The 11,950-nt window shown below is 40.0% G+C and overlaps 1 protein-coding gene across 3 annotated transcripts in view; it reads left to right on the top strand.

Annotated features, from left to right (window-relative positions):
* Window positions 1-9,922: 9,922 nt before the first annotated feature.
* The window catches only part of LOC129762826 (LIM domain transcription factor LMO4.2), a 57,522-nt gene continuing 55,494 nt past the window's right edge, over window positions 9,923-11,950 (top strand). For all 3 annotated transcript variants that reach the window (XM_055761374.1, XM_055761372.1, XM_055761373.1), the window contains exon 1: window positions 9,923-11,142. The gene's annotated coding sequence lies outside the window, so the exon portion shown is untranslated. The remainder of the gene's footprint in view (window positions 11,143-11,950) is intronic.

Genomic DNA, 11,950 nt, shown 5'->3' with positions numbered 1-11,950 from the left:
AGCAAATGATCTCTAAATCAACGATAGTCCTACGTCACCCTTGCGGTTATACCATAGACATAACCCACTTCCTGTTTTTTCATTCGGATTCATTACAGCATTAATGAAAAAATCAAGTAAAAAAAATCAATCAATGTTATGCGCTAATCAGACTTGTTGACTACGAATTAAAGTTAGCCTCATTTTTTTATTTTTTATTTAATTTTTTAAACCGCACAGAGCTACTTGCCATACTCCACAACCCTTGTATACAAATTTTCTCGATGACCGGATCAACAGTTTTTGAGTTTATATCGGACATACACACATTCAGATATACAATTTCTGGCAGGTTTCAGTCCCTCTCAAACGCAAAGCTGGTAGCACAATGATACTCGACGTAGTTGGAATGCTTTTTACATTCTGGCAAATATAAACTGCAATAATGTAATTTTGAATCTTCCGCTGAAAAATTTCGATTTTTTAAAAGAAGAAACTACTGTCGGTGGTTTCAATGTAAATTTTAAGCACGATCTGTCATTTAGTTTGTTTATAGCGTCATTAAGAACAAGTTTATTTTTTTTGTGACGTAGGACTACGTCTTACATTAAGGGCGCCAAATCAGAAAACAGGTCACGTCTTTATGAAATAAAGTTAACGTTAATAAATATTTTTGTTGCGAACGGATTTTAACAATTTACATACCAATCGAATAGGGAATTTTCTATGATTTGTTTGATATGCTATACGTTACAATCGCATAGTCTGTATATGGTTTAAATTGATGAAAATTGGAAGCATTCCAGTGCCGTAAACACTCAGCTTGTGGCCCCGGTGCAAGGCAGTATGAAGGGGCCCTAGTAAGTTGCATAAAATGTTAATCTTCAATGGGATTAATAGGATATAAGTATATTGTACCTAATCTCTAGACTAAAAGTTTTATTTACGTTATTGCTAAAAAAATAAAAATGAAATCAGAATACATTATATATTACGATATTGCTAACTTCATAATATAATACTAACAGGAAAACCAAAATGTGTTGTTATTATAAACATTTATTCATCGTATGGGTATATAAACAAAAATCTCTTAGTATCTGGCTTTAGCTCAGTAGGTAAGTAATAATTATTTATTTGTATTAATTTACAAATTTCTTCTTCTTGCCTGTTTTGAGGAGAATTGATCAATTACGTTATCAAAATCGATGTTATGGGCTCTCTCGCTTTCAATCGATAAAATTGCTAATCCCGATAGTCTTTCCTGTCCCATGGTGCTTCTTAAAAAATTATTAATTCAACTACAATTATTAACTTCAATTTTGAGAAGGATCTTTCGGCTTTCGCAACGGACACCGGTAAAGTCAAATACATAAAACAAGCAGTACAAATGTCTGGGTAGCTAGATGCAAGCATGTTATTTTGGATTATGATGAAATCTGCTAACTGTTTAACACTGCTCATCGCCTTTAACTCCTTACTAAATGATGACTTCAGCGATAGTAACTGAGGAGCAAACAAGTATGACGCATTATTGTTAAATTTATTAGTAAATTCATTCGCTTTTTCTGTGAGTACAGCATCTTCAGTTGTTACGATGTAATTCAGTTGTATCACTTCATATGTTTCCAATACTAATTTCATACCTGTGAATCTGTTCTTCAATTGTGAAGATAGTACATCAATCATGGTGTAAAAGATGTTCACCTTAAATCTAGATTTGGGATTTAAAAGGCGTTCGTCTGCAGCCAACTCATCAAAGTGTAGTTAATAACAACACAAATTCAAACTTTTCTATTTTCTTCTTGAGATTTGTTGCTTCCGCTCTCTACTTCATTGTACGAGCAGTTAAAATTAGTTTTGATAACGATTTCAACACATCATTGTATCTTAATTTCAAAGCATATACTGCATCATATCTGCCTGACCACCTAGTAGGATTTAACCTTTTCAACGTTGTCTGTTCTTCATTATCTTGATGTTGTAGCTCATTCCATCTTACAATGCTGTGTCCATAGAACACATAAATGCTCTCTACATCTTCGAAGAACTGCTTTATTTCACGATTTGCTGTTACTGCGTCTTTAATACCAAATTTATGTTATGAGCGGCACAATGAATGAAATATGCGTGTGGCGCGTTTTCTCTTAATTTTTTCTGAAGACCGTTATAAGCTCCGCTCATAACGGCTGCACCATCATAGCCCTGATCTCTGCATTTTTTAATATCAAATCCTTTCTTTCGAATCGAGTCAAGAACTTGAGAACACAGACCCCCAGCAGATTGATCCCTTACTTCTGTGAATCCTGTGAATACTTCGCAGATGTCTATTCGGATGGGCTTATTTTTATTATCGTTATCATCATCATACACAACCTTCACATAACGATACACTTCGCTTAGCTGATCGATTTTTGCTATATCTTGAGTCGTGTCTAATATAATGGCGAAGTATGGAGCATTCTGTAGTTCTTCTAGAATGTTCTGCAGCACTGTATTTCCCAGCAATGAAATAAATTTATTTTGAATAGAAGGACTGAGATATCTTACACTATTTTTAGGCAACTTGATAACCTCAGCCAAAACGGCATCATACTTTGCCAGAATACTTATCACTGATAAAAAGTTCCCTTCATTATAGCTGGATAAATTCTCTGTTGTGCCTTGAAATGGAAGATTGCATGTGGCTAACAGAAGGGTTACATCTAGTATCCTATGTAACACTTTTTTCCAAAAACTTCGCTCATGCTTGATGCTTTCTTCCATGGTGTCTTGTATTGTACGATTGCGTAGCCAGTCTTCGTAAACCATGCAGGAAGCTACGTGATGTTGTGATGATTCATGTGTAGCAATGCTCTGACTTAAATGCCTCCAATCGGTTACCCCGACCGAACCCCATACTTTCTGGTATCCAGTAATATTGGTCTGCGGAAACCGCCAACAAGGCGTACAAAAAACGCAATCCCGTTCAGTTGAATAATTCAACCAGAATCGTTGGAGATTTAATCCAGATTTTGTTGCAGATGTATAATATGCGGTCTTCAGAATTGGTGACAACAGCTAGAAACACTGGAATCGCCGTAGTATTGGACACTGAAAGCAAGTAGATTCTATACTTAGTAGAACCAGAGTCTGGGATGGCAGGATATAAAAATTTCATATAGTTTTTTTTAAATTGCTTTTAGAAAAGCGTACTCTTGGAAATGAAAAAGTTTATAGATAGTCGATACTGTTGCTAATTAAAAAAATAAGTAATCACATTCACTTATTATGGAATTAGTAGATGTTTAATAGTTTACCTTCAGTAATGACGTTTGAAAGAACTGGAGACTGCTTCTCTGAAGGTATTACTTCAGTTTCCGTAATGGCCATGGGATGGAGTTTTTCAACTCGAGACTTTTCGTAGTTGATAGTCTGCTCAGTGAGTCTAAATACAGAATAATTATTATTCATTGTTTTTGGATTTCTACGCAATTATAGAGCAGAACAGTCCTCAGTGCAGTGCAGTGTAATGTAAAAGCTATGAGTTCTACTACTTACCAGAATCAGAAGAAGATTTATGTTCTTTCGCTGCACTATCTCTTGACGTGGGTGGAGTTGAAGAATCTTTCTCTTTCAACCAAGATGTTAAAGCACTTGCACTTTTAGTATCTTCCGGTACAAGTTTGATTTATTGTTTCCACTTTTGAGATCCACTTGGATAATTTCGTTTCATTTTCTTGGAGGCAATTGCACGTACTTGTGCTTGTCGTGCTTAACAATAGACAAGTCAAAAACGCAAACCCAGTGAAATAAATAGTGAATTTCACAATGGCAAAGAGGACGCGACGTACCACATCTCACGAACCGCTTGATGAAAACAAAAAATTTAAAAACAGTAGGCTTTGGAATATATGTCCAAAACACATGACATACTTTGTTTTTGCAAATTGTCATATTTAGTTGCGAAATGTCAATTGAGGCGGGAACTCGTAAAACTATAATCTAAACTTTTCAAGGGCATCCAAAGTGGACCTTCGAACACATCGCAAAAAGTGTCCGCGTGTGCTCGAAAACCGTTTCCAATGTAATCAAACGTTTTAATAAAAACCTGACAATAAAACGTCAGGAAGGTTCTGGAAGAAAATCTGGGTTTCAAAGCCCAAGGAAAGCCAAGAAGATTATTACCCATTTTGAGCGTAATCCTAACATCTCACTACGGAAAATAGCCCAGAAAGTGCACTGTTCACATGGACTGGTCCAGAAGTACCTACCTGCTATGAATAAACAGATGTGAACTGAACGATGAATCACCATTTGGCATTTGGGCGTTCAATATTTTTCCCACGTATATTCAAACTCAAAGCGTGGTCAAATTGAAACACGACAATTTTTGAATACCTACATACTAGTATTTTTGATTTTGAAAGAAATTTTTAAGTATTGTATTGTTGTAGTTGTAGAACATCGTATTTTTGTAGAAATTAAGGATCATTCGGGGCCCTCCTGGTTGGGGGCCCCGGTGCGATGCACCGGCTGCACCGGCATATTTACGGCACTGAAGCATTCCCATTTCCCCGTACATTTGTTCTGTCTATTTGTGTGCTTTCCCCAACAGAGCTGATAATAACGGGCAACTCATGCAGCCGCTAGATTAGAAACAACGAAGAGGGATTGCGAAAAGAGAATATTTGCGAAGTAAACTTCACCCTCGCATAGTAAGTAAGCTGTCGCTCGCGTATAAGTATTGCAGCTACTCTGAGGAAAATTCTCAGAATCTTGCTGTACCCGAAACAACAAACGTCGCTTATTCTGCCCGTTTTGTGTTTTGTGTTCGCCTCGAGCTGTGAACGCTAGCGAATATTTCACTTGAAGTGCGTCAGGCATTATAGATAACCGAAGGATCCGAACCATGACAAAGCCGACGAAAAAAGGGAAGAGTGCAAATGATTATAGGTCGCTTCAAGCCATCAGTGTTTGGCTTTGTGTGTGTTGCTTGTTTTCGTTGCGCGAAACATAGAATTTGTTCATTTCCTGTACATGTGAATAGCACACCTTCGATACTTTTAGTTGCCATTCGTATTTGCTCTCGTGCGCATCGGCTCTGTTCTGATGCAACAAGCTCCTAGCTTTGTTGACGGTTTTGACCCAGAGTCGAGCAACGATTTTTCATAAACGGTCATTCTAGCGATGATCCATTTTCATCGCTGCAACTGTGTGCATCTGTTAGACGCATGTTTGATACTTGTTGAACGGCGATGCACGGAAGATGCATCTCGTTAAGTACTCAGTGCAATGCGTGCATTGATATAAAGAAAAAAATTGTGACATATGACCAATTAGTGTGTTGTTCTCGCAAAGGCAAGAGAGAATCGTTGCTTCTCGAAATGATTCTACAAAACCACGCAAGCCATTAAACCTTTTCAGGGAACTTTTTACTTTTTTCGACGTATTCGCAAATAATATCCGAAATGATGAACCAACAAATTTAAAAATAAAAGATTGCGTAGTCCTACGTCCTAAGCGGTCGTGTCTCGGATACAACCCCTCGTTTTGACGTAGGATTACGTCTTTCGGGAACATATTGGGGTACAAATTGAAAATCGAGAATCGAGCACATCGTGAAAATTGTCCAATTTCAAACGCTTATTGCTCAGTCATTTCATGATGGATTGATGAAATTTTTACGTCAATCGATTTCGGCACTCCATAACAATTTTTTATATTGAATTAAATAATATATATCATTAAACTAACTATCAAACAATTGAAAAATCTCAACCCCTATCCTAACGGAAATACCCACTTCTGATTGGTCGAAATTGACGACACATGCGGCGGTTCCCTAACAGAGACATCAAAACCAAGCTGCCTGATGGAAATTGGCATTGCAAATACATGAAAGTCGGGCGCATTTTTATATTGCAAGTAAGAAGAGTGATACGAATAATTCTAGCAAATAAAATTTAAATTTGGAACTTTAATGGTGGTTGCTTCGTGAAACTCCATATCAATGTCCGATCGTGTATTGTGAAAAATTTAGCTCAAGGGTAGGTGTAAAATTGTATACGATAGCCGTTGTGTTAACCCTTTCCCGTACAACATAGAGTCTCACTACATATAGTACATATAGTATTAGGTATTGTTAGTCCAATTAAAATTCGCATTGGGTTGAATAAACAATCAGAAAGTAAAAATTATAAAAGAAAATTACCTTTCCCATTTCAAATATATTTTCGCTATATTAAAGTAACATGTTTTTACTGATAAGAAAAATTGATAATTGTGTTCGGTATTAATAATTATCTCATATTACATTGGTGAATTTTTTTTCTTTATTTCAACAATACATATCACAAGAGGCATCTCGTCTAGGATCACAGAGGGCGGTTCTCATCATATCTCGTTCCACTTCGGTATCCTTTATCTGATACACACCATCCAACGACTGTTTATCATCCTTCTGTCATCATCACCCGTTAAACACTGGTGGAATGAACAAACAATACCCAACAACCAAACAAAACGGCCCTTTTCAGGTCCACCTAATCATTATCAAAGAGTTTAAGGATGTAATTATCCAAAATCAACAGATAACCTAACGGAATCCTACGTCAATTATGCGGTCGTGTCTCGGACACAACCCTCCTGTGACTTTTTTATTTTGCTTTGCTATTTTTGCTATGGTAAATTCCACTGGTCGAAGATATTGTGTTGCAAATAAAATATCGAAACGTTGAAAATGTTGCCGAATACATCTAGTGACTCAACATTGTCAAAAACACGGGTGTATGCATTCAAAAACGGCCAAGAAGAACGATTTGCCATGTCAAGGACGACCATAATTCTTTTAAACTAATGAAAACATTGACAAAATTAAAGAAACGGTGCTCAGAAATCGTCATTTTAGATTGAGAAAGCTAGCCCGTGAATTAAAAATCTCTCAGGGGACCGTTCGTCATATTTCGGGCATGCGAAAAGTCGCAGCACAACTAGTGCTAAACGTGCTTAATTTTCTTCTACAATTCCATCACAATTAAGTGACAGAAGACGTGCTTTAACGATCAAATTCTGATCTCAGGTTCCTTCAACGCATAATTACTCTCCAGATATGGCCCCATTTGACTGTTTCCTGTTTCCAAAACTCAAATTACCTCTGCGTGGGACCCATTTTGATAGCATTGAATACATACAAACAAATTCGCTGCGTGAACTGAAAGCAATTCCTGAATATAAAGGGTGTGTCACATCAAATTGCATCACGGAAAAAACGCTGTAGAAATTTAATTTTTAGGAATTATATCTTCAGCTTTCGCTTATAATCAGATAAGAGTGTATAGATCACGTTGGCCATGCTTCACTGTCAATTTTTCCTAAATTTGGAAAAATGTCGTCGAACGAAAAAGATCGTCGTGAATTAATCCTGTGCACTCATTTCGAGAATCCGGAGTTGTCACATCGGGACATCGGTAAGATGCTGGGAATCGTCCAATCCACGGTCAGCGGAGTACTAAAACGATACTTCGAGAACCTAACCATCGACCGGATGGTGAAGAACGGCAAAAATGGATGCTCCGTCAGTGAAAAAGATCACAAGCGCGTAGTTAAGCAGTTTAGACGTGATCCGAGAAGTTTGGTCCGGGATGTCGCCAATAAGCTGAATTTGTCAAGTTCATTTGTCCAGCGGACCAAGCAGCGGGAGGGCCTGCGTACATACAAGGTTCAGAAGGCTCCTAACCGCGACGAAAGGCAAAACATGGTGGGGAAGACGCGAGCCCGGAAGCTGTACACCGAAATGCTGACGAAGCCGCATTGCCTGGTAATGGACGACGAAACCTACGCCAAAGCGGCCTTTCGTCAGCTGCCGGGCCTGTTGTTCTTCTCCGCAGAGGACAAATTCAGCGTTCCGGAGGAGATTCGCAAGCAGAAACTATCCAAGTTTGCCAAAAAGTACATGGTGTGGCAAGCGATCTGCTCTTGCGGAAAGCGGAGCGCCCCCTTCGTGATGACCGGCACGGTAAACGGGCAGGTTTACCTTAAGGAGTACCTACAGAAGCGCTTACTACCACTATTGAAGCAGCACGAGGACCCGACCATCTTCTGGCCGGATCTCGCTTCGTGCCGCTATTCAAAGGACGTGTTGGAGTGGTACGAAGCCAACGGGGTCACCTTCGTGCCAAAGGAAATGAACCCGCCCAACGCGCCGGAGCTTCGCCCAATAGAGAAATATTGGGTGATTATGAAGCAGGCCCTCCGGAAGAACCCAAAAGTTGTCAAATCGGAGGCGGACTTCAAGAGAAAATGGATTTCTGTTCAAAAAAAACTACAACCTGACGTTGTACAGAACCTTATGGACGGGGTAAAGAGGAAGGTGCGAGCATACGGGCTTGGGCTCGAAGTATGAATAAAAAGAAAATGCCAAAAGTTGTTTAATAGTTTTTATTTTACTGTCTAAAATTTTCAAAAGGATCGGTCTACTGGGTCTGGTCTGGGGATCGGCCGTGATGCAATTTGATGTGACACACCCTTTAGATTCTAAGGAGCATCTAATAGATACAGGTAAACTTCGATATATGTGCTCCCGTGGCCGAGTGGTTAGCGTCATAACTAACATGCCGGGTGTTCGGGTTCGATTCCCGTTTTGGTCGGGGGAATTTTTCGTCAAAGAAATTTCCTCCGACTTGCACTGTGATCACGCGTATTCTAGAGCTTGCCACTCAGAATGCATTCAAGGCGTGTTATTTGGCATAGAAATCTCAACTAAGTACTAATAAAAATGACGCAAGTAATACTACGTTGAGACGGCGAAGTTCCTCTAGGAACGTTAGTGTCATTGAAGAAGAAGAAGAAACTTCGATATAACGTACATTTCACTTTCAAAATTGTACGTTGTATCGAATTGTACGTTATATCGAAGCATAATAAAGTACTCACAAATGTAGTCTATACTACATTATTATGTTGCTGTTTTAGTAAAGTTAATGAATAACTTCAATCAGAAAACGAAGCCAGTCTTTCTCATGATGCTTCCCTTCGTACTGTTGATTGAAGCTTGATTCATTTAGAATCCGGAATCACAAAACCAGTTGTATTTCGGGATTGATTGAAGGTACAAAACTTGTTTTAGCATCACAATACAGATAATTCTTTGTTATATCAGAAAAAAAATATTGAAAAAAATTTTCCTTTACACTTTGGAAATGTGTACGTTATATCGAGTGACGTTACATCGAAGGTACGTTATAACGAGGGTACGTTATATCGAAGTTTCCCTGTATTCCTCATAGCTCACGCACCCACCAGTGGATTGCCTTCGCTGTTGGTATCAATACCACTTTCCCACGCTTGTTACCAGTCGATATTTGTTACACAATCTCCTCTGAAGTGCTCTACTGCCACTGCTTCTATTTCCCTCTAAGGTGGCCACCAAGTCTCGAGTCCTCCGCTGGCAAACGCAGAGAGACGCAACGCAATGATATTTCCTATTCCAACGACCCCCGCGCCGTCGTGTGTCACGTGTCATCTACACGATTTGTGTACCACCTCCTCCTTGAGAGCGCCGAAAAAAAAAACAAATCTCCACTCGGTTGTCTCTGTTGATCCTTGTCCCACCGCAGGTCGCGCACACACATTATTTGCCACCACCCCCTAGCGACAGAAGAAGAAGACGAGCTGCAACCGAGAGTGATCGAGTGAGCAAGCGAGAGAGCGAGCGAGAGAAGTGCGAAGTGTCAAAAAGCAATTGAAATTTACGGTGTGCATATTATAACCTCGCCTGATCAAAAATAAATAGGGAGAGTAAGCATGCGCTGCTTTGGCCCGTTGAGAGCGGCAACTTTCTCCTTATGTACACACAGGATCAGAGCGCGCGAGAGAGAGAGAGAGAGCGAGAGCGAGTGTGATTGCGGTTGCAGCGGCTGCGATAACACGCGGTGCTTTTCTGCAGCGGTCCGGCTCAGTTGACATTTGAACGTCGCGCCAAGCGGAAGTTGATCGAAGGGTTGCACGCAATCACGCGTTCAGATCAGGTTACTTTTTTCGGCAATAACTTTCCAAACAGGTGTCCTGTTAACGTGACGAAATCCGAAGGTTCCACATTCGCCACGAGAGTGTCATAATAAAAGTGAATTGTGAAGAAAACAAAAAAACAGCAGCAACAAAAACAAAACTGTAAACAAACGTGAGCGATAGTCCGAGAACGTGAATAATAAACAAGCTGCAGCGCAGCGAATCAGAGTCTAATTAATAACCGTTTATCGTTGGGCGCAATTATAATTAAATAAAAGCTACAACTCCTGCGGGGCACACAGAAGGAAGGGCAGGCTCAGCGCTCAGCTCATGCGAGGAGTGGGGAAGATTGTTTTCACATTGTTAATTAAATGTGCGATAACCACATGTTCATGAATGAGCAGTGAATCTTGACGGCGCGAATAAATTCTGTCGCATCCAGAAGCTGGGAGCCATCATAAATGAAAAATGTTATAATTGTTCAAATATTTGAATACCCGAGATAAACGACACTTTCGGTCCATCTCCAGCGGTCGGTGGCGTGGTCCTGGGTTCAGCGCGTTCGGAAAGTGTCTCCGAGTCGTCCGAGTCGAGCAAAGTGCTTAAATTTATTGGTGTTCAGTGCAGCGGGGGAAAAAGGGGTTCCCTTTCGCGAGTTATTTTAATTAGAGAATACAACAGTAATAGAGCAGTGTCAAAGCAACGGAAAAAGCAGAAGCCGGTCGGCTGCATTTTGCAGGGCGCGAGTGGTTAAGCAAAAAAAAAAAAAAAAACGGAAGAAAACAAAAAGTGCAATTCGCAGCACATTGCGCAGGAAAAGACAAACACCAGCGAAAAGACGCAGACGGGTAGACGAGAAATTTGAGAAGCTTGAAGTTGGGCCCAGCCAGTAGAGTCGGCCTCCAACCCGGGTGGAGCCGTGAGCGAAGATTCGGGGGGAGAATTGGTAACGCGCCGCCTGAGGAACGTCTCTGAATTGTAATACGATCACAACGTGGTAGACATTCCTTGGACACGGAGCAGTCGAAGCGAGGCCTTTCAAAGTCAGAATCCCACGGTATTCCTGGGCTGCAACGCGGAAGGAATTTCGCAGCGGCTTCGATTAGCCGGCAGACGCTACCCGGCGCAATTCGCCCTGCTACAAACCACAAGATAGTAGCCAACAGTCAGTTATCCGTAAGTGATTTGTTCGATTGCTATTTCTAGGCGTGAATGATTGGGATTGGTGGGATTGGAATGTGGATGGATCGATTTGAGGGGGGTTTGGGATTTGGTTTTGAAGTGAGTTGAACTCGCAAAAGAACTTTTGGTTTGTGTCTAATGAGGCTATGGATATGTCTTGGATTTTCAGAAATACATTAAATGACGCTCCTTTTTTTTAATGTATGAAGCCTTCGAAATTAAATTGAACTTGCTGGAATTGACTGTCATATTTTGGAAACGACGAAACGAGGTGTTGAGAACTATGGACCATTCAAGAAAATTGAATGTCATTTCACCAGGAGTCACTTAGTTCAGAAACATATCGAAGAAACGCAAACTTCTATTTGATAACACTATCTTCCTCAGATATTACACGATACTCTGATTTCAAAGCTAGATTATACATAGGGTTATTTTTGAACTTTTTTTTTATTTCTTCAGGTCGATGTCTTTCCCGAGATTTGGGTTTCAGCTCTCCGAAATCGCAGTCTTGAACTAAACTACAATAAAATACTGGTTTCCTTGGCTTGAATCCTCCGGAGAAGGATTCTCCAAAATTTTGCCACTAAATTCATGTCCGGGGAACAAGTTAGCTAGCAAATCTATTTGCTGGCCCATGACAAATCCTTCTTGCTCCGTGAGCACTTTTCCTCAAACCATAAAAAAATAAAACGTTGAAACAGATAATTGGTCTTATACGGAATAGACATTGCGACAAAGCTTAAACATTTGTTTGAACCGCTCGTTTGCGTACACAAACGCATATGAAAAATACACAATC

Source organism: Toxorhynchites rutilus, chromosome 1 (assembly GCF_029784135.1).
Source record: "Toxorhynchites rutilus septentrionalis strain SRP chromosome 1, ASM2978413v1, whole genome shotgun sequence".
In the NCBI taxonomy this organism is placed as follows: Eukaryota; Metazoa; Arthropoda; class Insecta; order Diptera; family Culicidae; genus Toxorhynchites; species Toxorhynchites rutilus.
The sequence above is the reverse complement of the archived record's forward strand: the minus strand, read 5'-3'. Positions and strand labels throughout refer to the sequence as shown.